The sequence below is a fragment of the Phymastichus coffea genome, unplaced genomic scaffold (genome assembly GCF_024137745.1).
Source record: "Phymastichus coffea isolate CEN01 unplaced genomic scaffold, Cenicafe_Pcof_1.1 PCOF00008, whole genome shotgun sequence".
Classification (NCBI taxonomy): Eukaryota; Metazoa; Arthropoda; class Insecta; order Hymenoptera; family Eulophidae; genus Phymastichus; species Phymastichus coffea.
Window position 1 is genome coordinate 6,028,358 of NW_026706819.1, and position 25,537 is coordinate 6,053,894.

At 33.9% G+C, this 25,537-nt stretch overlaps 1 protein-coding gene and 1 long non-coding RNA gene across 2 annotated transcripts in view; both read left to right on the forward strand.

Moving 5' to 3' along the window:
* The window catches only part of LOC131669740 (uncharacterized), a 140,708-nt gene that overhangs the window by 99,021 nt on the left and 16,150 nt on the right, over nucleotides 1-25,537 (forward strand). The gene's annotated exons all lie outside the window — the stretch shown is intronic.
* LOC131669779 (uncharacterized) lies at nucleotides 24,165-24,764 on the forward strand. The gene is made up of 3 exons (XR_009302395.1): nucleotides 24,165-24,292; nucleotides 24,370-24,604; nucleotides 24,704-24,764. It is a non-coding gene; the product is annotated as an uncharacterized LOC131669779 (long non-coding RNA).

Sequence of the window (25,537 nt, forward strand, 5' to 3'; positions counted from 1 at the left end):
CGATAGACAATATTCTTCGAGGCTTTCTAGTGCCAACAAGCTTAATACGCAATTCCCGCTCTATCAGAGATCGTAAATTTTGGAAAGGAAGAGAATATCAGAATTGGCTTTTGTTTTACAGCACTGCTGTTCTTTTAACAATACCCAGGGTACGAGTCTACGTTATACATTGGTGTCATTTAATAAGACCTTATTATATTCTACTGCAGGAAAATATTACAAGGGATGAATTACGTGAAGCACATCACCTACTAACAATTTTTGTATCGTTGACTGAATTTTTTTATGGAAGATCTGCAATGACTTTCAATATGCACCAATTACTTCATGTTGTACAAAGCGTTATAAACTTTGGTTCCTTGTATCATCATTCGGGATATGGCTTTGAACATGGAAACGGATTAATTGTAAAACAGGTGCATGCTGCGAAAGGTGTTTTACACCAGCTGTGCAGAAATATTGGTATGCGCAAAAGCGTGTTACTTTTGAAAAATTCCTTGTCGCAAAGAGATCCGCATTCTGATGCACTTTCCTTCGTTCGATCCTTAGAGGTAAACGAGTGTGCCAAAGTACTGATAACTGACGTTGGAAGGTATTTCGGAGCACCTGCACGTCCAACAGATAACATGATTAGAGAATTTAATTTATCAGACTCTGCCGTAGTTTATCTTAAATTAGTAAGACATGAATGTACTTACTTGTTTTGTAGGAAAATGCGATTGCATTTGATAATAAATATGTACAAAATTGTATTTATAAAAATATGTATGAATCATATTAAATTGTATAAATTTTATATAAATTGTAAATAATCATAAAAAATGCATTTCTGTTATATGTAACATTAAAAAATCAAAGTGAAGTCATTGCACAATGATATTCTGTTGTATTATAATGATATCAATAAAATACAAATCTATATTTAACGCATTGATAATATTGTTTATTCTAACATAATTTATTTGTTAAAGGGGATACATACAAGCTGTTTTCTTTGGTGTATATCATTAAAAATAACATCAGTACCATGTAAAAAAAGAAATTTGATTTCCTAAATTACGTCTTTGCTGGGCCGTGAATATGGACAAGAAATGATGTCTGCTAGATGAAGTCATTCTTTTGATGAAAAAATACAATTAAAGAAAGTTTTATAAAATGACGTCATTTTCAAGACGAAGAATGTAGAATAGTTTTTAAAAATGACGTCATTCTCGAGAACAAAGCGGTTAAAAAGTTATATTGAAATGACGTTATTGCAGGGGACAAAGCGATCCAAAAAGATTCTGAAAAATGACGTCATTTTTTAAGGAAAAATTAGCAAAAATTTTTTTTAAAAAATAACGTCATAAATGTTCCAATTTATGACATCAAATAACGTCATTTCGATGTCATCGAATGACGTCAGGAAATAACGTTATTATTTTCAACCGGGTACGCTTCGTGAATATAAATAAACTCGGAAAGAATCTGAGATGCAGAGAATGTTATAAGATTTTAGATTTGTCAAAAGTATCAAAAGAAAGATTGATTGGTTGCCATTCCATATTATCGATTCCTTGTGATAAATGCAACATTGTAACCAAAGTACATACTGCAAAAGTAACAGAAAAAAAAATTTCTGAAGTAAATGCTGGACTAGTTCTTGGTACGTTGTGTAAAGTTCATTTTTTACGACCAAAAATAATTTAATAAATAAATACTTTCAATATGAAACTATGAAAAAAATTTTATCATAAATTATTATTATTTCAGGTGCAATACATTCTGGCGCAGGACAGACAGCACTGAATAAAATTCTTGCCTGTGCAAATATTCCCCAATTATCCAATGATATTTATAAACAATATGAAAAAATGATTGGAAATATTATTGAAGAAGAGGCGAAGGATAGCTGCAAGAGAGCTGCGTTGGAAGAGAGAGAACTAGTTATAAAAAATATTGATAAGTGTATAAAAGAACTGTAAGAATTTTATTTGATATGAAAAAAGTATTATGCTTAGAGGTTTGCAATTTGTATCGAATGCATTTTATCTGCAATCAAATTTCTATGTGAATATTGATAAATCGTGATTTCTTTTCAATTACAATTTTTCGCAATTATTTTGTTCATATATTTTAAAATGTTGAAAATATTTTTACTAAATCAATTGCTACAATTACTTTGTTTTTACTTGATTATACATTATGTTACTTCTTTTCTGTTGAAATTTCTACTCTTGTCAGTTTGTGAAATAGTTACTGTTATTTTGTTTAAAAATTTTATTTTTATTAGTCTATTTTTACACTTTTGATTTATACACTTTTATACGAATTTCGTGATAAATATTTGCACAATATCAACTATCATAGTTACTTTAACCCATTAAGGCCCAAATGTCCTAAATTTTCAACGAATCTTCATGCAGTTATTTTTCATATTATATGCACCAAAAAAAATTTCCAACACACCATATCCGACGTAAAATTTGATGTTCTTTCAAAATATGGCTTCAGAATTTGTCTAAAGTCACTGCTAAAAAAGTTATAATCAAATATTTGCAAAAGAAAGCGATTTTTTCAACTTAAAAAGATTTTTTATTCAAAATTTTTTTAAGAAATTGATAAAGATGCACATCTTTTTACAGCTAGAAATGTGTCCTCAAGTCCTAAATTTTAAGACATATGGGGTACGAAATCGAAAATCCAACATGGCCGTTCTCAAAATGGCGTCCGAAGTGATAATTTTTTTGAAAAATTTCAGGATGCTATAACTTGAAAACTATGAGCTTTTCTGAAAAAATGCTTAGAATGAAAAGTTCTTAGAATTCATCAAGAAATACACTGGAATTTTTTCAGATTTTTTTTCATGAAATTTTGAAAATTTTTTTTTTTGATTTTTGAAAATTTTAAAAAATTTATAAAAAATTCTGGAAAAATTCCAGTATATTTTTTGATGAATTCTAAGTATTTTTTGTTCTTTCTAATTTTTTCCAAAAGTTGATAGTTTTCGAGAAAAAAAATCATAAACATGTTATATACGTATATGCATGTATTTTTCTCGAGACATATATCCTCACCTACAAGTTCTTCAATCCAATAAAACTAATGAAAGTACAAACTCAACATTTGATTCAGCTCTAGGTGAAATTATCAATATCATAGTCTCATACGATACAGGTTGGACTAAACGCGGCAACGGACGGAGCTACGACAGCCTAAACGGCTACAGTGCAATCATTGGATTTTTGACGGGCAAGATATTAGATTATGCAACAAGAAATCGAAAATGTCGGATGTGTGAACTGGGTCACGACAAAAGTGATCACGATTGCCGTCTTAATTATCGTGGTAGTGCGAAAGGGATGGAAGCGGATGCAGGTGTACAATTAATTAACCACAGTATAATATTTTGAAAGATGCTAAAGTACAAGTACGTGTGATTATTGGCGACGAAGATAGCTCCATGATTGCAGCTGTTAGGAAAGATAATCTTTCTGTTTCTTTTCACAAGTTAGCTGATAAAAATCATTTAGTCAAAAATTTTGCTAGCGAATTGCATGAGATGAGCGAAGATTATAAACAATTGAATAGAAAGCGTATCATTCCTCACATAAAAAAATGCTTTGCTTATGCTGTTGCTCAAAATAAAGGCAATAGTGATAGATTAGCAAGAGAACTTCGCCGGATGCCAGACCATTTGTATGATCGTCATGAAAACTGTGGCTTATGGTATAAAAATAAAGAGAACCATACGATTAAGCTTGCAGATGAAACTTTACATGAAAAGCTAGTGCAATTTTACAATAAATATGCTGCAAATGCTGGAAAATTTTCAGTAGCAGCTTCTAGTCAAGGTAATGAAAGTTTTAATAATGTTATTGCACATAAGGCACACAAAAATCAATGTCTCAGTCACAGTGGAGCTTGCGACTTTAGAGTCGGCGATGGTGTATGCGTCTGGAATGATGGTGAAAATTGTATCACTAAGTTTCGAATGAAACTAAGCTTAAGCCCAGGCTTTTACACGATCAAATATGCTAAATTAGTTGATGGCAAGCGTTTAAAAAGGAAAACAAAGATCTCATCGAAGGAAGCTAAATTACGAAGAATTATATTGAAACAGTAACGAGAAGCTTTGAGAAAAAGTATGGAGCAAGCAGAGGGTATCACATATCAAAGTAATTGTGGAATGGATATTTATATGCCTACGGAGCCTATGGATATGCCAGAGAAATGCAATACTGATGTTAAATATCGTATAGTATATTTTGATTTAGAAACTACTGGCCTGGATCGACTGCCGAAATAGTTCAAATTACTGCCAAGTGTGATAGATATGACTTCAGTGTCTATGTAAATACGACCAAAGAAATTTCACGCTGTGCTACTAAAGTAACAGGGTTATCTAATAGCGGAGGTATGCTATGTCATCATGGAAAGCCTGTTGAAAGTGTCTGTCTCAAAGAAGCATTGATAGCTTTCAATCAATTTTTACAATCAGTATCGAAGTCAAAAAAATGTTTGTTAGTGGCTCATAATGCTACTTTTGATACTAGAATTTTATTACGACAGTTAGCGAATTGCAATATGCTGCGTGATTTTGAAATAATTTTAGGCTTTTCAGACACTTTGAAAGCTTTTAAAAAATGGATTCCAAAGACGAAGACTCAAGGACAATTTACTTTGAAAGCATTAGCAACAAAATATTTAGCGCCTACAGATTTGGAAAATTTTCATGATGCTCTCGCTGATGTTCGAATGCTGAAAAAACTTGTAAGACACTTTTCGTGTGCAAAATTACTTAAAACTTTACAGAAATCATTCTACAATTGTTGCAATCAAATGATCGAAATTAACATGATTAACTTCAAACTGCAATATTGGAGAGAGTTAAGAGGTGTTATATCTTTAACTTTTTTAAAAAAGTTAGCTAAATATGATTTAACATACAAACAAATTCGCGAATTGTACAAAAATGAAGGGTCTGATGGTATTCATAAAATGTTTACCGAGAATAAGAAAGGTAAGATAAAAATTACTAAGGATAAAAAATTATTAAATGCACTAGTTTACTTTCTTGAGACTGACAGTAATTAATAAATACTTGATGATTAATAGATTTTAGAATTGACCTGTGAAGCTTGCAGCAAATAATGTTTATATATTGTTGTTGATATTAAATTATGTTTAAGTGTTTACTCTTTATATATAGTAGTCATTTCTTGCTTTTCCTAATTTATTATTATAATATATTCCAATTACTTTCAAAGCTTTGAAATAAAATCATATGTCATTCGTGTAACACGTCGTACCGTATATACAATTCCATCGCGCGCGTCGACGCTTCGGCCGGCGCAGCTCACGCGGTGTTGCCAAATCGCCATGTTTTTCTCTCCGATCCGATCAAAGACTCGCGAAGTTTCAAACTTTGAGAAAGTGTAGCATAAAAAATAATACCGCTTCCTATGTTTTTTATTATTGCAAATGATTCGTTATAACCTCTAGAATGATATACTAGTTTTTCAAAAAATTCTATAGAAAATTGTGTTTGTAATCTCAGAAAATGTAGCTTGGAAGTGAGGCAGCCCTATCTAACACGTGTTAAAGAACTGAACATTAAATATCTCGAAATTGAATACCGCTGTCTATACTAATTTTTTTACCGTTTTTTAGATAATGATAAAAAGTACTTATCTACGGAGTTACAGAAAAATCTATAGAAAAGTATTTTCAAGAGAACGTCCTTAACGCAGTTACTAATTTTTTCTTGTATATATTATACAGATAACCTATTCATCATGGCTGATTCTATCCCATTTTCTCCCAATGAAGTTTTTGATAGTTTGACTGACTAGGACAAAACTACGTGAGTATTTTTATACTACAGTTTATTATTAAATGTGCTACCTTTGTTATAAAATAGTAATTAACATAAAACATTTAATTTTGTTTGTTTCAGTGAGATACTAGGCTATGTAAATGAATTGCATGCTACTCGATAGATGGAAAAAAACTGGAATACAAACTCTTCAAGTTTATTTTAACAAATGGGGAGAGACAAGCGGCATGTGTTATTTGGAATGACGTCGTTGCAAAATATGAGCCAGAAATTAAACTAAACAGAGTGAGTAAATTGAACACTGACAGAATATAAATTGTGACATTTGAAAGAGAATAAATATAACATATTTGATTTCTGCAGATTGTGCATGTTACTGATGGCTTGACAGAATCTTCCAAGGTGTATCAATTGAAAGACAGCAGTTTGATACCGTTTGAAATTACAATAATGCAAAGTACAGCAGTGGATTATCTCGGTTATTATACTCAGCACATGGTTTAACTACCACATCCTATACCGGCAAGAATTGTTAATTTTGACAATATTCTGGACCATAACAATCAATTGATATGTAAGTATACTCTTCATTGCGTTATGTATAATTTCAAATTTATTTATTATGCTCTTCAAGCATATTTTAAATTGTTTTCTTATTTTGTTATGTATGACTGTAGTGTGTGTTCCTTATGTGTGCTTATAGTGTCACATAACAATTTAATTCTTTAATTAATACTCTGTTTATATTACAGCTATCGATAGCTATTTAAAACAGACATTTAGAGTCATTGAGAGTCGCTATGCAAATATGAGTTATGGGAGTGCTGCCATAACTGATAGAACTAAAAGTCAATGTCGATGTGACAAATTACACCTCCATTGAATATGAAATTGGCTCACGTGTGACAGTGACTGGTGTGTTCAACAACACAGATATAATGAATGTGAAAAAACTTTTTATTTTTAATTTAACCTTTAATTAATTCTTTTAATGTTTTAGATGGTTTGGGTACAATCAAATGCGAAGACATAACAGGTATTGTTTTAGATTCTGAAGCTGCCAAAATGACACCAGCAGAACTTATGCGTGGGAATAGATTCCCAAAAAGAAAATTTGCTGAATAATCAATTGTGGAAGCAGTTTTTTTTCTAAAATACTTTTTAGTTTATTCATTTTTTTTTTTCAAATTTAATAATGTTTCTTCAAATTCAAATTACAGTAATTTTAGTAAAAATAACAAGTATTATTATTAACTTAAAAAAGTATTTATTAAAAATATGTTTGAAAGTTATTTATTTGAGCGGATATAAATAAATAATTCTATATTTTCAATACAGATCATACAATTTCAAGGTTTTATATCAAAGATTAAAATTTGTTATATAGACGACTACATAAGGTGTTTATATGTAATTATGAATGTGTGGTTCAATTTATTAATTTATTGTTCAAATAATATTTATAACTGACAAGGGCTTCATGCCCCATAGTTTTCAATCTTCAAAGTTGAAATATTCTCAATAATATGTAAATAATATAATGTAGACTGACTGACAGATGTAGTTGTATAGAATATAAAATAGTATTATTAGCTATAATGATTAACTATACTACAAAGTACTTTTACTTATTATTGAAAATATTAATTTTGATTTATTTTTATAAATACATTGCAAAAGTGTAAATTTTTTAACGGAATCGGAAAACTTTAATAAAAAAACCTTGCCCTTCATCCTTTTCCATACTAACTAAAATAAACAAATATTTTAATAAGACTCTGGTTTTATTTCAATTTAATTTAATAAATAATTTAATATATTATTTGTAACGGGGGAGGTTATCTGAAAAATGGGAAATTTATTTAAGAATAAATTCCTACGATGCAGAGCAAACCGCCGCTCCGTTACACACGTATAATAGTACGTGTATTCGCCTTAACGTCAGATGATTTATTCTAGTTGTCTTCTATCAAACGGAGTTGAACTCACCTTAACCCATTAAGGCCCAGGCCAAACCTGGGAAAGATAGCGCCAAACTAACTATGCCAATCGTAGCTAAATCGTAAAAAAAATACCCGTGTTTTTTCTTTTGCCATTTTCAATTGTTTATAAAAAATTATTTAAACAAATTATCAAAAAGTTATTATTTTCAAAAAACTGATAGCGGCAATCGATTCTACGGGAAAAAACATGAAAGAAATGTATATAACGTTTTTTTGTCAGACGTCAATTTGTTAGTGTAAAATGGCTATAAACAATTGCAAGTCTGTCAGGTACCTGTGTATACGCCAAATCCCAAGCAAAATCTATTGCCGATAGCGCCAAACTAACTATGCCAATCATAGCTAAATCAAAAAAAAAATACCCCTGTTTTTTTTTTTGCCGTTTGCAATTGTTTATAAAAAATTATTTAAACAAATTATCAAAAAGTTATTATTTTCAAAAAACTGATAGCGGCAATCGATTCTACGGGAAAAAACATGAAAGAAATATATATAACGTTTTTTTGTCAGACGTCAATTTGTTTAAGAAAATAGGACAGAAAGCTTTGAATTTTCACAAATTGTACATTTGGAAATTTGACTAACATAGTAATTGTTGGGTTACGAAGCTGCAAAGAGTTTGCAAAATTTTTTTTCTATTGAAACTGTGTTAGAGATCACGTTTGAGTGGCGGGCTAACGGTTTTATGTAATATTATGGATTCAGTTTTCATTACAAAAGTTTTTAGTATATTTGGACATTTCTAGTACATTTATTTTACAGTTATTTGTTTTTGGAACAAATTGACATTTGACAAAAAAACGTTATATACATTTCTTTCATGTTTTTTCCCGTAGAATCGATTGCCACTATCAGTCTTTTAAAAATAATACCTTTTTGATAATTTGTTTAAATAATTTCTTATAAACAATTGCAAACGGCAAAAGAAAAAACAGGGGTATTTTTTTTTCGATTTAGCTACGATTGGCATAGTTAGTTTGGCGCTATCGGCAATAGACTTTGCTTGGGATTTGGCGTATACACATGTACCTGACAGACTTGCAATTGTTTATAGCCGTTTTACACTAACAAATTGACGTCTGACAAAAAAACGTTATATACCTTTCTTTCATGTTTTTTCCCGTAGAATCGATTGCCGCTATCAGTTTTTTGAAAATAATAACTTTTTGATAATTTGTTTAAATAATTTTTTATAAACAATTGAAAATGGCAAAAGAAAAAACACGGGTATTTTTTTTTCGATTTAGCTACGATTGGCATAGTTAGTTTGGCGCTATCTTTCCCAGGTTTGGCATGGGCCTTAATGGGTTAAGTCACGTGTCTTGTGACACTCGTTGAGTTTTAAGTGTGAGTGACTTTACTCCTAATTTTAATCCCTTAGATGTAATTGGATTAAAACCTAAGCCTTTTTCAATTACTTAAGCTACGAGGAAAATTAAATTACGAAAACGGCGAATAAATTTAACAGACTTTAATTAATAAAAATTACTAGTCTTTGTAGGGTCGAAAGACTAACGCACGCGAATAGGATTTTACAATTAGTTATATTCGGTAAGAAAGAGAGAGAGAGAAGATTCGAATTATACCGCGAACTAACGCTCGACACGAATACAAAAAAATAACGCGATCACGAAAATACCGAATGTATTTTGTATCGCTTATAATGACGGAAGGTGCACCTACCATGCGGTGCAATTACGGTGATCAGCCGTAATTGTTATTGCAAAAATATCAACTGCCGCTGCCCTTGATTATCAGCTCCGCTGCCTTGTTATGCCTCCAATTAGCTATAATCTGCTGCTTCTGCACTGCTACTTGCTGCTGCTTTTTATCTCGAGAATACCGTTGCACTCACGCACGAAATTGTCCCAGAAAACTAATTATTTGGCGAAAACAAAGTGCAACACAAATCGGCTGTAAATTCGCCTTCACAGCTGAGGCGTAACTACCTATTCAAAAGATTGCGCGCCCCCTCTCTCCAACCGTAAGTATACGTCGAATACATTATTTACTAAAAAGTACAACTTTGCAATCAAATTATAACCTATTAGATAAGTTTTAGCACCTTATTAGCACATGAATATTCAACTAATTTTTCATTGAAAAACATCGGAATTATAATTTTCAATCAGGTATAACTTTACAATCAGGTTTTTAATTATCCGGGATTAAATTATTTACATTAGTCCTGTTATTATTAGTGAATATTAAATATCACATTTTTTATGCTTTAATATTTTTCATATATAGTAACATATTTGTTTTATATAATGTAACGGGGTGAATACTCCGTCTTTTATTTTGATTATTTATTCGCCTAATTATATCCAAGAGCGCGCGGTGTTGTCGAAACGTTCAAATTCGCTAATCGGAGAGCAGGAGGGGATGGGAGTCAGTCAACCAACTTGCTACTGGTGAGAAATGATGACAGCGAAATTATAATCTGCATCACATGCGAGTTAGTTTATTTACCTATTCTCTACAGTACACTTGGCCCGCGTGTTTATATTTACGAAGCGCGCGCGCGTCAATAACATGCAGCGTCGGAGCGATCACAGCTCTTTGTTCGCAGGGTTAGCACATGCACGCTACCGATTCTTACAAAGTACGAGGGATTAGCAATTAGTTCCGCGTTGTCGTGAGAAAAATAAGACAAAGTTGCGATATAAAGCTGGCCAGCTTACCTTCGTATCGGTCGCACTACTAGCGAGGGGGAAAGGAGACAAGTTCGTTATCAGTCCTACACAGGAAACTGTCCGCTCCCGGTTTCGCCCTCGATGGCGAAACTCTTCACCCACGCTCACACACACACTCGCTAAGACAGCGACGAAAACAAATTTCTCGGAGGTGTCATTTCCACGCAACGTCCTGGAAATTCTGGCTGGCTCACTTCGTATTTCTCGTGAAAACTTTGGGGAAAACTCTGGCTTTTCTTAACTGCGGCTGGATGCTCAGATAACTTATCCTCGACTGGTTCATTTATATTCGCGCGCGTTCCGTCCCGTCTCGTACCGAGTTCCCTTATTCCATTTTCCCCAACCTGTAGGTGCTGCCCTGACAAGCAGCCGCATGATTGAGGTGATAGCGCTAATAAGACGTTTACCATCACAATGAAAAGAAATTATATTTGGTACCTGCTATTAGGAAACTCCAGTTTATTTATAATTTACGTTGATGTTATCAAGGGAGTGCTATTATACCAAACATAATAATTTTTTTCACTACAATGGTAAGCTGATCCATATAAAAAATTTAGTTTACCAAATTTGAGTCAATTAAAAAATTCTAAATTTAATAGTAATAAGCCAACATGAATGTTTAATACATTGCACTTTTTTTACACAAAGAATATGTGATTATGATGTATGCTATACATTTTTTAATTACTTTCTTTACATTTGACATGAAAATTTTTCTAAAAATATACCAATCTATCTTATTTTCTAATTTATTTTTATGATTCTATAAGTCATTTGATTTTTTTTCAGGTTGCTGTGGTGCCATAATTTTTTTGATTTTAAAAGAATGGTATTTTTATGAGAAAAATTAAACTATATAAGAAATTTGACTTTTACAGAAAATATTGTGATTCAGTCGTCGAATTATATCTGAAATACAGAGAATTATATCTAAAAATACAGAGAAACATGAGCAAATAAAAACGAAGGAAAAGATTTTACTGGACTTTTACTTCAAAAGTCTACAGTCACACAAAATAAAATCTGACATTAAATCTGACTTTTTGACTATTACAATTTTACTGATAATCAACCAAGCCTTTATTTATAATATGAATCAAAATTTCTGACTATTGAAATTTAAGTTACAGCCAAGTAAGCATTTATATATAATAAATAAATTGAACATATACTGACAAAAAAAAATACAGAATAAAAAAAAACAAACAATTTTTTGCTTTGTGACGGTAAACGTCTTATTAGCGCTAACAGCCCAACTATGCGGCTGCCTGCGAGGGCAGCACCTACCGGTTGAGGCAAATGTAATGAGCGAATTCGGCACGCGAAGGGACGGAACGCGCGCGTATGAAAATGAACCAGTCGAGGATTAGAACCCGCACACTCAGTTGCGGCTATTGACAATTAGAGTTTTTCCTGAGTTTTCCTGAGTGTCGAGACGAGCTAATAAGGAGCGACAGGAGCTGTGCCTTCGCCTGAGCCACACCAGATCGAGTGCGTGCTAGTGTGCGTGAGTGAAGGCGAAAACGCGAGATACCTCGTGACAAAAACAGGTTCTCCCGAAATTAGAGTTTGAACTTTCTCTCGTTCACCGTGCGACTGCTAATAAGGTAAACTGGCCAGCTTAATTTCGCGATTGTTATATAATTGCTAATAACTAATCTCTCGTACTCCATAAGAAGCGTGCATGTATTAACCCAGCGAACAAAGAGCGGCGAGCGATCCGACACTGCATATTATCGTTGCGCGCGCGCTTTGTAAACATAAACACGCGGGCCGAATACATTGTAGAAATAAGAGGGAATAAACGATCTCGAATGTGATATTGATTGTAACTTTGATGTTATTATTTCGCGCTAGTAGAAAGTTGGTTGACTGACACCCGTTCCCTCCTGTTCTCCGGTTTACGAATTTGAACGTGTAGATAATCCCGCGCGCTCTTCGACGTGATCGCGCGCATAAATAATACGACGGGTATCAACCCCGTTATAGCTTACAATCAAAATTCTATGTACACTATTCTACAACCATAAAAATAAAATCAATAAAATATAAATAACGTTTACCGTCTACACTTGTAACGTCGGATAATTAATAGTACTATTTTTTTTCTATTACGAATTCAATGGTTCAAACTGCACAATTTCGAGAAACGAAAATACGTTGGAAAGTTTCTCTTCTCAAGGTTTCTACAAATTCCAAGAGAAGACAAGCTGACCAAATATTTTGCGATTAGAAAATAGGTATAAGAAATTTTACGACTTTGTTATGTGCGTCCATATGCTTAAGATGTCCTTGTATTAACAGCATGGGCTGCCGACGCCCAAACCCTATGCGGAATGTAGAAAAAAAAGAGAAACCTCCTCTCATGCGTTTTCCACTGAGTTTTCATTTTTCCGTTTAGCTTAGTCATCAAAAGTTTAAAAATTATTTTATTCTATTGAATAGTTTGTGCAGTTAGATAAATTAAGTCGTACGATTTATCATTTAAACTACGTTTCATTTAAGTTTAAAGATTATAACGTTTTAGCTCGAGCTCTTTTCGGGCTAAATCAGTTACATAATAAATAATTCTCGCGGATTAATATTTTGATAAAACGAAGTGCGCTATCCAAGACGACCCTGTGCGCCAGCGCGAATAGTGCTTGGGTCCAGCCGCATCAGCTTGCCTCCTTCCTTACGTAGAAATTCGGCCCGCGGAGAGTGTCGTGAGCTACAGGTTACTTGGCGAGGGATAACCTAAAGAGTCTCGCGGCGAGGTAGTTACACAATAAAACGGGTATATCAGAATAAGTCACTGCGGATTTTGATAGAAACGAATCGTATATTTCAGGCACTAACGAATACATACAAGCGCGCGTGCGTTGGCGACACGTGAGCGGCAGCGAACGAGGCGGCGGCGAAGCGCAGCGTACCGATCTTGTCAGCGACCAAACAAGATCGGACAACGAATTCACTTAGAGCGGCTCGAGGCAAGACGCAATGCCGAGCAAAAGGTCAGAGTGCGCAAGTCGGACGAAAGACTAGGGCAACAAATGCGGTTAGCAAGCGATAGGAGAGAGAGAGCCTAAGAGAGAGAGGAAATCGAGCAGGTACTTACAGTAGTCATCGCCGGTTATCAGGACGGCGGTATCGCGCGAACAATAGATCGCGATCTCGCTTACTCCTGCCCTATACTCGCACGAGCGTCCTCTCTTCTAAGCTTTGCGGCCGACGGGATTCCTGTCAGCACCAACCGTACGTCTTCGATTATCACTGGCGATCCTTGGGCTCGTGTAACCGCCACTGCGTACTCGCTTACTCCTTCGAAGTCTCTCGTGACGTAAAAGAAGGTGTTACTGTCGAACTATGTTAGCGTCCGTACTCGTCCCTGCTCGCTCGCCAACTGACCCATTACGCGCTCTCTTTCTCTCTCCCCTTCGTGATCGCGGTCTCTCCGCGACATCCGCGCTAAGGACTATCGATAGTATAGATCGTAGGACTCGACTCTTACCTTGTTCGCTGACATTTCAACTGCGCTACAAATTACAAATTATTATAATGCATGGTAAAGTATAATTATGATTAATAAACAAACTGGCTGCAGGGAGAGAGAGACATAACGAGAATGCGACTCGTTATAAGATGTGAATAAATAACATTTGAGAATTAAATATAACTCTCAGATTGTTATTTATATATATTTAGTAACGAATAATAGATAATAATTAAATAATAAGTATGTTAAGTCCTTGCACGGTAAGAAAGGGGTACTTTTATACGCGATTTGGCATGAGCAACTCCATCTGTCTTAAAGAAACTGTACGTTCTCCTAATGCGGGAAAATTTCCACCAATCAGTTTTGAAGGTTTCATGCCCAAATCCTTCAGAGTCCCTTGCGGCCTTATTTTGAAAGAGAGCGCATCACGAGGGAATGTGCTAAGTAAGGCGCGAACTGTTCGCCACTGCTGCTACACCACCCGCAGCAAGAAGTGCCACGCTCAAAGGATACACTCTCTCTGAAGAAGCCCAAGGATTCTATTTCGAAAATCATCAAAGTTTCCATTGATCGTTTTAAAGGACTCTACAAAGTAAAAAAATATATAAAAGTAAGTTTTATTTCTAATACTAATTTTTTATTTCTTCACCTTTCACAATCCATTTTTCCCAATTCCGTATCGCTCGGTCCTCTCGTTGAAAAACGAGTTGGATAGAGTTGATACAATAGTTTAACGCTCAGAACTTGGATCATTAGGATCTTTATATGTCTGAGTGGAATCTATAGTTGATAATTCTCTGTGCCTTCCGAAAAGATTGGCGCTAGAATAATCGATTTAGATTCAGGAATTAGAAAAGCACCCACGCCGTGTGCATTAAATTTTTCTGTATTTTAGCCAACACCAATCTTTCCTTACCCGGGTAAAGTGAGAAATCACAGCCCAAAAAGGATTAGAAATCTTCACCTCACGAAAAGTGAGACGTAACACACTCATTTAACACAATCCCTGTGACATTATGATATGTTAATAAGAGTTATTTTAGTTACCAATCCTCGACTTCCCGTAAATAGCCTATACATATATTCATAAATAACTTTGTATTTATTGTATATATTGTAAAGATAAAAGTTTTGATTTAGTCATTTTGATTTTTCTAAATGGGTAAAAAAAAATTATACGTACTCCAGAAGAGGAAAAAAATTATCAAATTCAAAAGCGGTTAAAACGTTTTAAAAATACGAGAAATAGACGTCAAGCTATACGCGATAATGATAATATTACGAATAATGAACAAGCTGTACGTAGTAACTACTGTGCCCTATTGAAAATAATGACGTATTTTTCTGACGTATTTTAATAACGTCACAAATGACGTGATTTGATGTCATAAATTGGAACACTTATGACGTCATCTATAAAAAATTTTTTTCATCACTTTCCCTCGTGAAAAATGACGTCATTTTATAAAAACTTTTGTCGGTAGGTTTTTGTCCAGAAAATGACGGCAGTTTATAAAACTCGATACCGCTGTCTTTGAAAATGACGTCAACGGATAAATCATTTTTGGCTAATTTCTTGAAAAATGACGTCTTTTTGGAAAATATTTTTGCGGTTATTGTCCCAAAATCACGTCATTTTATAAAACCATTTTACTACTTTTTCCCCATAAAAGACGTCATTTTATAAAACGTTTTTTTTTAATTTTATTAGCAGAAGAATGACGTCATTAAGTGGACGTCATTTCCTGTTGAATTTCACGGGCTAGCAATAACGTATTTTAGAAAACATAAAATACAATGTATTTTCACAACACCTTGATGACGTTTTTTTTTACCATTTCCACCGAGGAAAACAGCTTGTAAATACCCCCTTTAACAAATAACTTATATTAGAATGAATAATATTTGATTTAAATTAAATATAGAATTGTATTTTATTGTGAGGATTATAATACAATATTTTCATTTATTTACAATTTCATCCAAATAAAATTTTTACAATATTGAAAAGATTCATGCAGATTTGTAAAATACACCTTTAGTATGAGGATACATTCGAAACTGCACAAATGTAAGATTCATTGCCACAATCCATGTAAACACATATTTTATTAATGGTGCTAGTATTTATTACTCGCAATTTTTCTTCGATAACAAGTATTCTTTTCATTTGGAAGTTTGGTACGTAGGTTTCAATATCAGCAATATAGTCAACATCAATGTTCTTACATACAGTATATTCCTGACCGTGCAGTTCATCGATGATAAAACAATAAACATGTATATATTTGTTATCGCTTGTCTTTGTAAAAGAATTATCAGATCGCAAACGCATTGCCTTGCAAGACAAGTAAGTACATTCGTTTCTGACTAATTTAAGATAAATCACGGCTGAGTCAGATAAATTAAATTCTCTAATCATGTCGACTGGTGGCCGAGCAGGTGCTCCAAAATACCTCGGCACCTCCAAAATAATGTCAGTTTTTAGCACTTTTGCACACTCGTTTTTCTCTAAGCACTGAACATATGAAAGAGCACTACAATGTGGATCTCTTTCCACCAAGAAATTTTTCAAAAGTAACTGGCTTTTTCGCAGACCAACATTTCTATATAGCTGCCGTAAAATACCTTTCGCAGCTTGCACCTGTTTTACAATTAGTCCATTCCCATGCTCAAAGCCATATCCAGAATGCTGATACAAGGAACCAAAATTTATAACGCTTTGTACAACGTGAAGTAGCTGATGAATGTTGAAAGTCATCGCAGATCTTCCATAAAAAAATTCATACAGCGATACAAAAATTGTTAGTAAACGATGTGCCTCGCGTAATTTATCTCTTGTAATATTTTCTTGCAATAAAATATAATAAGCTCTTATCAAATGACACCAAAGTATAACATAAACTCGTATTTGGGGTATCGTTAAAAGAACAGGTGTACTTAAAACAAAAGCCAATTTTGATATTCTTTCCCCTTCCAAAATTTTCGATCCCTTATAGAGCGAGAATTACGAACCAATGTTGAAGGCACCAGAAAGGCTCGAAGAAGATTATCTATTGCTTCGATTTCCGCGTTAGTCAACGAACAAAGTAAATGTCTAACATCTACAAGATATTTAACACTCTGTTTTCCGATCCCTAAATCGATGCAATGCAATGGATCAGGAACAAAGCCAAATATAATATTGAAATACGTCAAAAATATCATTACTGATTCATTGTTAACGCCAAATACGGTATCTCCCGACTCAACAGCCTGTCTCATGTGTTCACGAGTATCCGCGTCAGTTCTATCAGGTATTTCGTCATTTACTACTACATATTAGACACTTCCGCCTCTACCTACAGCAATATAATACCCTGAGTGCAAACACCAGTTACATCCAAAGTAGCCGTTAAATTGGGTGAGTCCTTGCATTGGAGCGCGGGCTACTGCATCGAGCAACAGCATATTGCGTATACGTATACAGTGTGAACAGTACCATTAACACTACATTGTATTCCTTCATCCGCGAATACATTCATTTTACATACGAATGGCTCAAAAAATATGTTCATGTCAATTTTTGTCTTTCCAAAATATAAACCACAAACAATGGGGTGCAAATTTCTTATTTTATATGGCAGTTCCATAATCTCTATTTGAATTGGCGTAACAGAAAAAGCAGAGCTTTCAAATACCGGTGAAACATCACTATTGAACATAACAGTTACGAATCGATCTTTTTTGTGATATGGTAACCACTGTCGCAATTTTTTAGAAACGAATCCGCTATGAAATTCATTGATATCATCGTTATCGCGTGATCGGGCTCTAACAACAGACTCGAAATGAGACCAATTATCTTTAAGACATTGAGCTATCTCCCATTCTGGATCAATAAAACAAAAAAAGTCTGTGTATGTAGGATCTTTTAAAGAAAATTGTAAACCGCATGCACGACAAACAGCAAGTCGGTCTTGTTCGCTATCGAATCTTCCCACGAAATCTTTACAACAAGGACATAATGCATAATAGTCGACATCAGTGTCACAATTGAAAATTTTATCGATTAGATATCGAGATTCAGGAAACTCAGCTGTATCGAAAAATATGTTCAACATTTTAAATAAGTGAGCAATCGCCGATTGCGGTAAATTGTAAACCGTAGAGAACTTAAAAACTGATGACAAAATTTCGACTTTCGATACATTCACTCGGGTGTTCATAACATCATTCGTGTCCTCATCGACTAATATTTGACGCAGTCTGTTCCCAGGACCGTCGTTTGGCAACAAGGGATCATCAATTATTTCCTGATAATCAAAGAGGTCTTCCAGTAGCGTACTCATCGTCTAAGTGGTTAAGTAATAGATATCGCAAATTTATTCTAGCCTCCTTTAACACATATTCAATTTTCAATCTAGATATATTATTCGAGAAAATATATTTTTCGAGTCGTGGGAAAACTTAATCAACAATGATGTTTTCTTTTCAACTTTGTTCTACGTTATTTTCATAAAGTATGTAAGTACACGTTATGCTACACAAGTAAAAAAAACATCAAAAGTTACTCAAAATGGAAAATCGTTGAGTCTGTTTGAGGAATATATAACTTTTAATATGAATTTTGCGAAAAAACAAAAGCTACATTTGGCTAGCCATGGTAATGGTAACAAAAATGGTATCGACTCATGGCTCACTTGAAACTATGAATGAATGAATGAATCAGCTTACCTCGAATTCAGATATTGTATCCTCTGATGATCCATCTATCCCAACTCTTTCATCATGCGATGATTGAGCATCTTCAGACATCGAATGTGAGCCCTGAAAAAAAATTGAACTAAGAATATAGGAATAGGAACAATTTATAAAATGACATATTAGTTGTAATATATTTATGTTTCGTTTACGTTAGTTGAATGTTCATGTACATGATTGTCTCTATGTGATGCATCAGACAATACTTCAGGTAAGTCTTCCGCTGAATCCTCGTTAAGACTACCGTCGCTGTTTTCAATTCTTTGGACGTCCTAAAATGAAAAAAATTCATGTTAGTTATATTGCTGTTGCATTACTTATCCGTGAAAGGCTAGTACTAACCGCATATTCAGCCCTCCACCGAGCATATTCATCTTCTGAATTCGAACCAGTTGGAAGCTCTTGTCGCATCCGACGATTATATCTTGTTGTTCTTGGTGTTTGCATTAGGATTGATCCTTTTTACGTTGTACAGTACCATTATGCAGCAAAGGAACCTGAATTGTGATAGATATTCTTTAAAAATTACGAAATGGTAAATGCCTTTGATCAATGTTATATTAACTTTAAGATTTTTCGAAAATTGAATATTGTAAACCTTTATAAAAATCTCTTATTTTTAAAATAATTTAATGAAGTAATTTTTATCTAATTCTTAAAAAAGCTATCAGATCATGTTACTCTAATCATTTTATTGAACTATATACTCATACAAAATTCTGCGTAAAATCGTAATCTCAGATCTCGCATGTAAGATATTAAAAATCAATGTATTGTATTGATTCATCTATGCGGCCTTTACCGCCAAAAATCAACTCTTTCAATTTTTAATTTAAGACAAAATAAATTATATTGACTTATAGAGTACACTGATATCAATATTTTTGATCTGTACACTTTTTCCTCTACAATCAATAGATTTTAAGATACAGACAAAATAAGATTTTCAAGTACGTAAAGACGAAACTGAATATTCAACTATTTTCAAACGAATTGACAATTATTAATAGTAGCTGACGATAAATAGTATTTTATTATGGTATTTTATCATACCATTTATTATGCAAAGCCTCATTAAAAAATATCAACTAGTACTAAAGTTATGATCAAAAAGAAATGTCATATTTTCAATCTATCCATGGTATGTACGAGTATGTCTACCATTGAATATGACATTTCTTTTTGATCATAACTTTAGTACTAGTTGATATTTTTTAATGAGGCTTTGCATAATAATTGGTATGATGAAATACCATAATAAAATACTATTTATAGTCAGCTACTATTAATAATTGTCAGTTTGGTTGAAAATAGTTGAATATTCAATTTTGTCATTACGTACTTGAAAATCTCATTTTGCCTGTATCTCAAAATCTATTAATTGTAGAGGAAAAAGTGTAGAGATCAAAAATATTGATATCAGTGTACTCTATAAGTCTATATAATTTATTTTGTCTTAAATGAAAAATTGAAAGAGTTGATTTTTTTTGGCGGTAGAGGCCGCATAGTGAAATAAACACAATATAGTACATTGATTTTTAATGTCTTACGTAAATGATATGAAACTGAGATTGTACACTTCATTTATACAGCATTTATTTTTTACTCTACTATGAATTGATGAAAAAAAACTATTCTAAAGAGCATTGACCGATATTCACACCAGGTATTCTACACATTGAAAACAATAATAAGATATGTCTTGATGGTGTTTGAGAAACGAGTGACAATAGAAACAATAATGACAAATACAATAAAAACTGCATTGTATCTTGTACTTCAAAAGAAGTATTCTGTTGAATATTTTAATAATTCTATCTGAATTGTTCTGTTAGAGAATGAGAGCAACGTCTAAAAAAGATAGATAAACAATATAAAAACTACGTACATGTAAAAATCTCACCATTATCCTCGACAATCAGGCAAATCAAAGTGATGACTAGACAAACTGATAGGTATGAACGCTGACTCCTCTATGGTTTCACTATCCACTGAGAGATAAAAACCTTGACGACTACAATAGGTGAACTGCACAGAAAAATAATATATTTCAATATTGTATTTTTAAATAATGTGAAAAAAATGTGACACGAGCAATGATATTGACAGCCACAACTCAATGTCATTTCTCTTTTATATAAAATCGATGAAATATCAAAATATTCCACTCCACGGATTCGTGCATGAAATAAACATAAATGATCGAATACAAAAAGATAATCGACGCAACGTTGCACACGAATACTGAAATTTGCGGTAAATCCATCTTTTAGTCATTTACAGATTTTTTTGTTATTTTCATCACTGCAAACGCAAGTTTATGATAATGAACTAATTGTATGCAATACCTTACCAGAAATATTTTGCTCTGCTGCTTCAACAAAAGATTAACGAACAAAGAAAAGGTATTCATGCTAAGCCAATATTACACTTCGAGTTTCGGCGCATACGTATGTCGTTAACGAACAGGAATACAATTCGCTACATTCTCATAGAATGTTACTTGCTGGTTGACCGGGAAATTTCGCGGGAAACAGCGTGGCACGTGAACAAGTGAATCTGAGAACAAAGAACTGCCGCGAACTCGTGGGCTACTCGTATCGTGTTTTCGGAGCGAGCAGTAAAGTGAGAGTGAGGTAACGCGAACAGCGAACTGGCTCGATGTTATTTGAAGGAGCGCCATCTCAACAGTATTCGTATATGCACGGTATTGTAATAACCCCACCCTTGCCGTTGGCGCGAACAATGAATAATTTGTATTTAGTTGTAAGCGCGTGATGAATTTGAACGTGACTCGATAAAATAAGGAATGAGAGCGTTCATTGACCGACTTTATAATTTGGGTAGCGTGGAAAATTCAAATGAAAAAAGAGAGATCAGTTATGCTTCAAACTGCCAATTGCTTTTTAATGACGAAAGATACAAGAAAAATTTCACAAGTTTCTCTCGTGAGGGCTCTGCTCTGACTGACTTGTCGTTGTCCTGGAGCGTTCTCCTTGGCGCTCCCCTCTGTCACTCCCAAAGGGGTAGGTTTAGCATCAACACCTCCAAAGAGAGGGAAGAGTAAGAGTTTTTTCGGCATCCAGTCATTTGATGAAGTGGGCGTCATCCTTTCTTCGAGAAAGGCCTCGAAGAAAGGGTGCAGTAAAAAGGGAAAGTTTTCGCGGCACGTTCGGACCTACGTGCTTCATCCTTTATTGCCGGTTTAGAGCATTTTTTCTGCTGTTTGCTCCGACGCCAATCTTGCGCTCGCAATTTGTCCAGGTGAGCAACATGTGTAGCGCAGACGTCGGCACGCTCGAGTAGATGCCGTAGTCGAGATTTATTGTAGTGCAATAAATCTTTCTTTATTCGTTTGTTTTTCCCTTTGAATATTCGTAGTAAGCGTTGCATTTTCAAGTGACCATTTACACGTTTTCGCTTATATTATCGACGTTCATAAATCTCGCGGGTGTACATATGCTGTTTGCGCTTGCGCCTTATTTCATACCTGTCATATACATATGTTATAGACGTAACGTGACGTGTCCGTTCGTCACAGTATTAACAATTCTAGTGGGAAATTCTTATACCTATAATTTTGAATTGTAACGTAACAAGGAAAGATGCCTTGTGGTTTAAATTAATTTTTTTCTAACCATTGGCCTCAATTACAAGTACGTCGTCTCTGCTATAAATTACTTGAAAATAGTGACAAACGGATATATGAATTTTCGCCGCATGCGCCACCATTTCTTCATGACGTCACCCAGCACGCCGGTCAGTAGCCGCCCAGTTCGTTTGTTAGCGGAACTGCAGTTTTAAATGGAGTATAAATTTCGTTACGTTTATTAACATAAGCTTAAGTGGAAAGGCTTAACATAAGGCAAATTGGAATTTTATTGAAATGTGGTCAATATGAGTACGTAATGCAAAAGAAAGCTAGTTCATTGAATGTGAATATTCGCGCGCAGTTAACCTATATGGTATAACGTTTAGAATCCATTATTTGTATTATTCGTCAGTACTTTTGAATTACTTACTTCGGATAGGACTCGTCCAAATATTTGAGCAATTATGTTATAATACAGACAAAATGAGATTTTCAAGTACGAAACTGAATATTCAACTATTTTCAAACGAATTGACAATTATTAATAGTAGCTGACTATAAATAGTATTTTATTATGGTATTTTATCATACCATTTATTATGCAAAACCTCATTAAAAAATATCAACTAGTACTAAAGTTATAATGAAAAAGAGATTTTATATTTTCAATCTGTCCATGGTATGCATGTCTACCACTGAATATGACATTTCTTTTTGATCATAACTTTAGTACTAGTTGATATTTTTTAATGAGGCTTTGCATAATAATTGGTATGATGAAATACCATAATAAAATACTATTTATAGTCAGCTACTATTAATAATTGTCAGTTTGGTTCAAAATAGTTGAATATTCAATTTTGTCATTACGTACTTGAAAATCTCATTTTGTCTGTATCTCAAAATCTATTAATTGTAGAGGAAAAAGTGTAGAGATCAAAAATATTGATATCAGTGTACTCTATAAGTCTATATAATTTATTTGGCGGTAAAGGCCGCATAGGTAAACAAAGTATCAACTCACTTATACGTATAGTGACATTCGAATAGTTTCATGTTATGCCAGCTCAGTTCTTCGTATAGTCATGTTTAACTGGCTCATTAGTTTTGATATTGATTTTGTATTTTGATGAAGCTCAGAGCTTTAAAAGTTGATTAAACAATCTTATATAACAAAAGCTTGCACAATTCAAATAGAGACTGATATAATTGATTTGATATTGTTACTAGTACTATTAAAATAAAATTTAACTCTCATCGAAAGAATAAATTATTACTAATTGATATTGACTTGAATATCAGTATTCGAATGACTGAATTGACAATATGAAATTATATTTGAAAGTAAATTAATAAGTGTATAAGTCATCATGTAAAGTCTCCCTATGTCATAATTCTCAACCAAATGTACATACTCCGTACCTCATCTCTGTTTCTTCCTTTGTGATAGACAATCATATCCAAAGTCCAAGACGAAAGCGGTTTCTCTGGAAGCGATTCGGAGCCTGCCGAAGAAGTGGAATGTAAAGGAAAGACTGCGAAGGTATATGCTGCAGTAGGCATACACCTCGGCCACAGAGAAGTCCAGTTTGTTTCGGAAGATGATATTAAAAATTTTGATCGAAATCGCAAGGGTTTCTCTTACGATGCTTTCATTGTGCATTTTGTGATGTAATTCAGCACTTGCGCACGTTTCAAGCGATACGTATGAACTATTGTTTGGGCTGAATTTTAATTACTTGTATTTCTTTTTCAGATAGTATAACTTACCTGAAAGAGAAGAAAACTAGATGGCCAAAAACAAACTACAGGAAAAGCGATGTATTGCGCGAACTAGCACTTGAAAACGTAAAAGTCCAGGAAGTTGAAGAAACAAATTCGACGTAACAAATAAATTACTCCAAAAAATCTCTTAAAAAGAGTACTCTAAAAGGGAATAATCCAAAGAATAATGTATCCAAGGTAAAACACACACACCCTTATAATATAATAATATTTGTCTGTTTGTTTCTAACCCCTTTGATCTTTATATGCTGTAGATACCGGCACCTCCGAACACTTTCGACGTTGCACTCAAGAATTGCTCCGGCATCATACCTACTAAGAAGTTGCAATTCGGTGACTTGGATAATGCTCGTAGCTCGAGGAATGAGGATATGGCACGAGAATTAGCAGAAAAGGATGCCAAAATTGCAGATCTGATGGAGGCTTTACGAAAACAGCAAGAGAAAAGTGAGAATAACTTTTGGCTTGAAGGCAGCCCTGAATCCCATAGTAATGTACCATCTGCTGAAGATCAGATATTCTTCACTACACTTGCATATATTTTTATATTGTACATGCCATTTTAACCATGTTTTTTTTTTATTGCAGTAAGTCCTCGGAGAACTTCTCTGATTTCGACACAAAAATTTTCAAGCACGAAGAGTCCAACAGTTCTCATCACTTCATCCAAATCACCACAATACTGTACGTATTATATTGCATCGAAATTCATTTTTGTATTTTTACTCACGTCGTAACTATTTGTTTTAGGTACCACTCCGAGATGTAATGCAAGAAGACTCACTGGGAACAGAAAAAGTCCTCGAATTTCGGCACACAAACTTTCAAGTACTGAGAGTCCATTGAATCTCAGTACTTCATCCAAGTCTTCACAATACTATGCGTATGTTGCATCAAAATTCATTTTGGTATTTTTACTTACGTCATAACTATTTATTTTAGGTACCACTCCGAGATTGAATGCAAGAGGACTCACTGGTAACAGAAAGTCCTCGAATTTCGGCACAAAAACTTTCAAGTACTGAGAGTCCATCGAATCTCAGTTCTTCATCCAAGTCTTCACAATACTGTACGTATATGGCATCGAAATTCATTTTTGTATTTTTACTTACGTCATAACTATTTGTTTTAGGTACCACTCCGAGATTGAATGCAAGAGGACTCACTGGGAACACAACAAGTCCATGTGTGGTTGATGGAGACAGAACCGTGGACGTCGAAGTGAAGGTTGAAGAAGAAAATTCAATTCCGAAAGCAAAGAAGCAAAACTTGGATGAAGGGGAGAAAAAAAAGGATCTAAGTCGTGAAAACTGGTCACAATTTCACCTACACTTTAGAAGATTATAAAAATTCAGGATTAGAAATACGAACTGAGTTATCTCCATGGACTAAAAAGGTTATATTGGAAAACGGAAAAGAAGA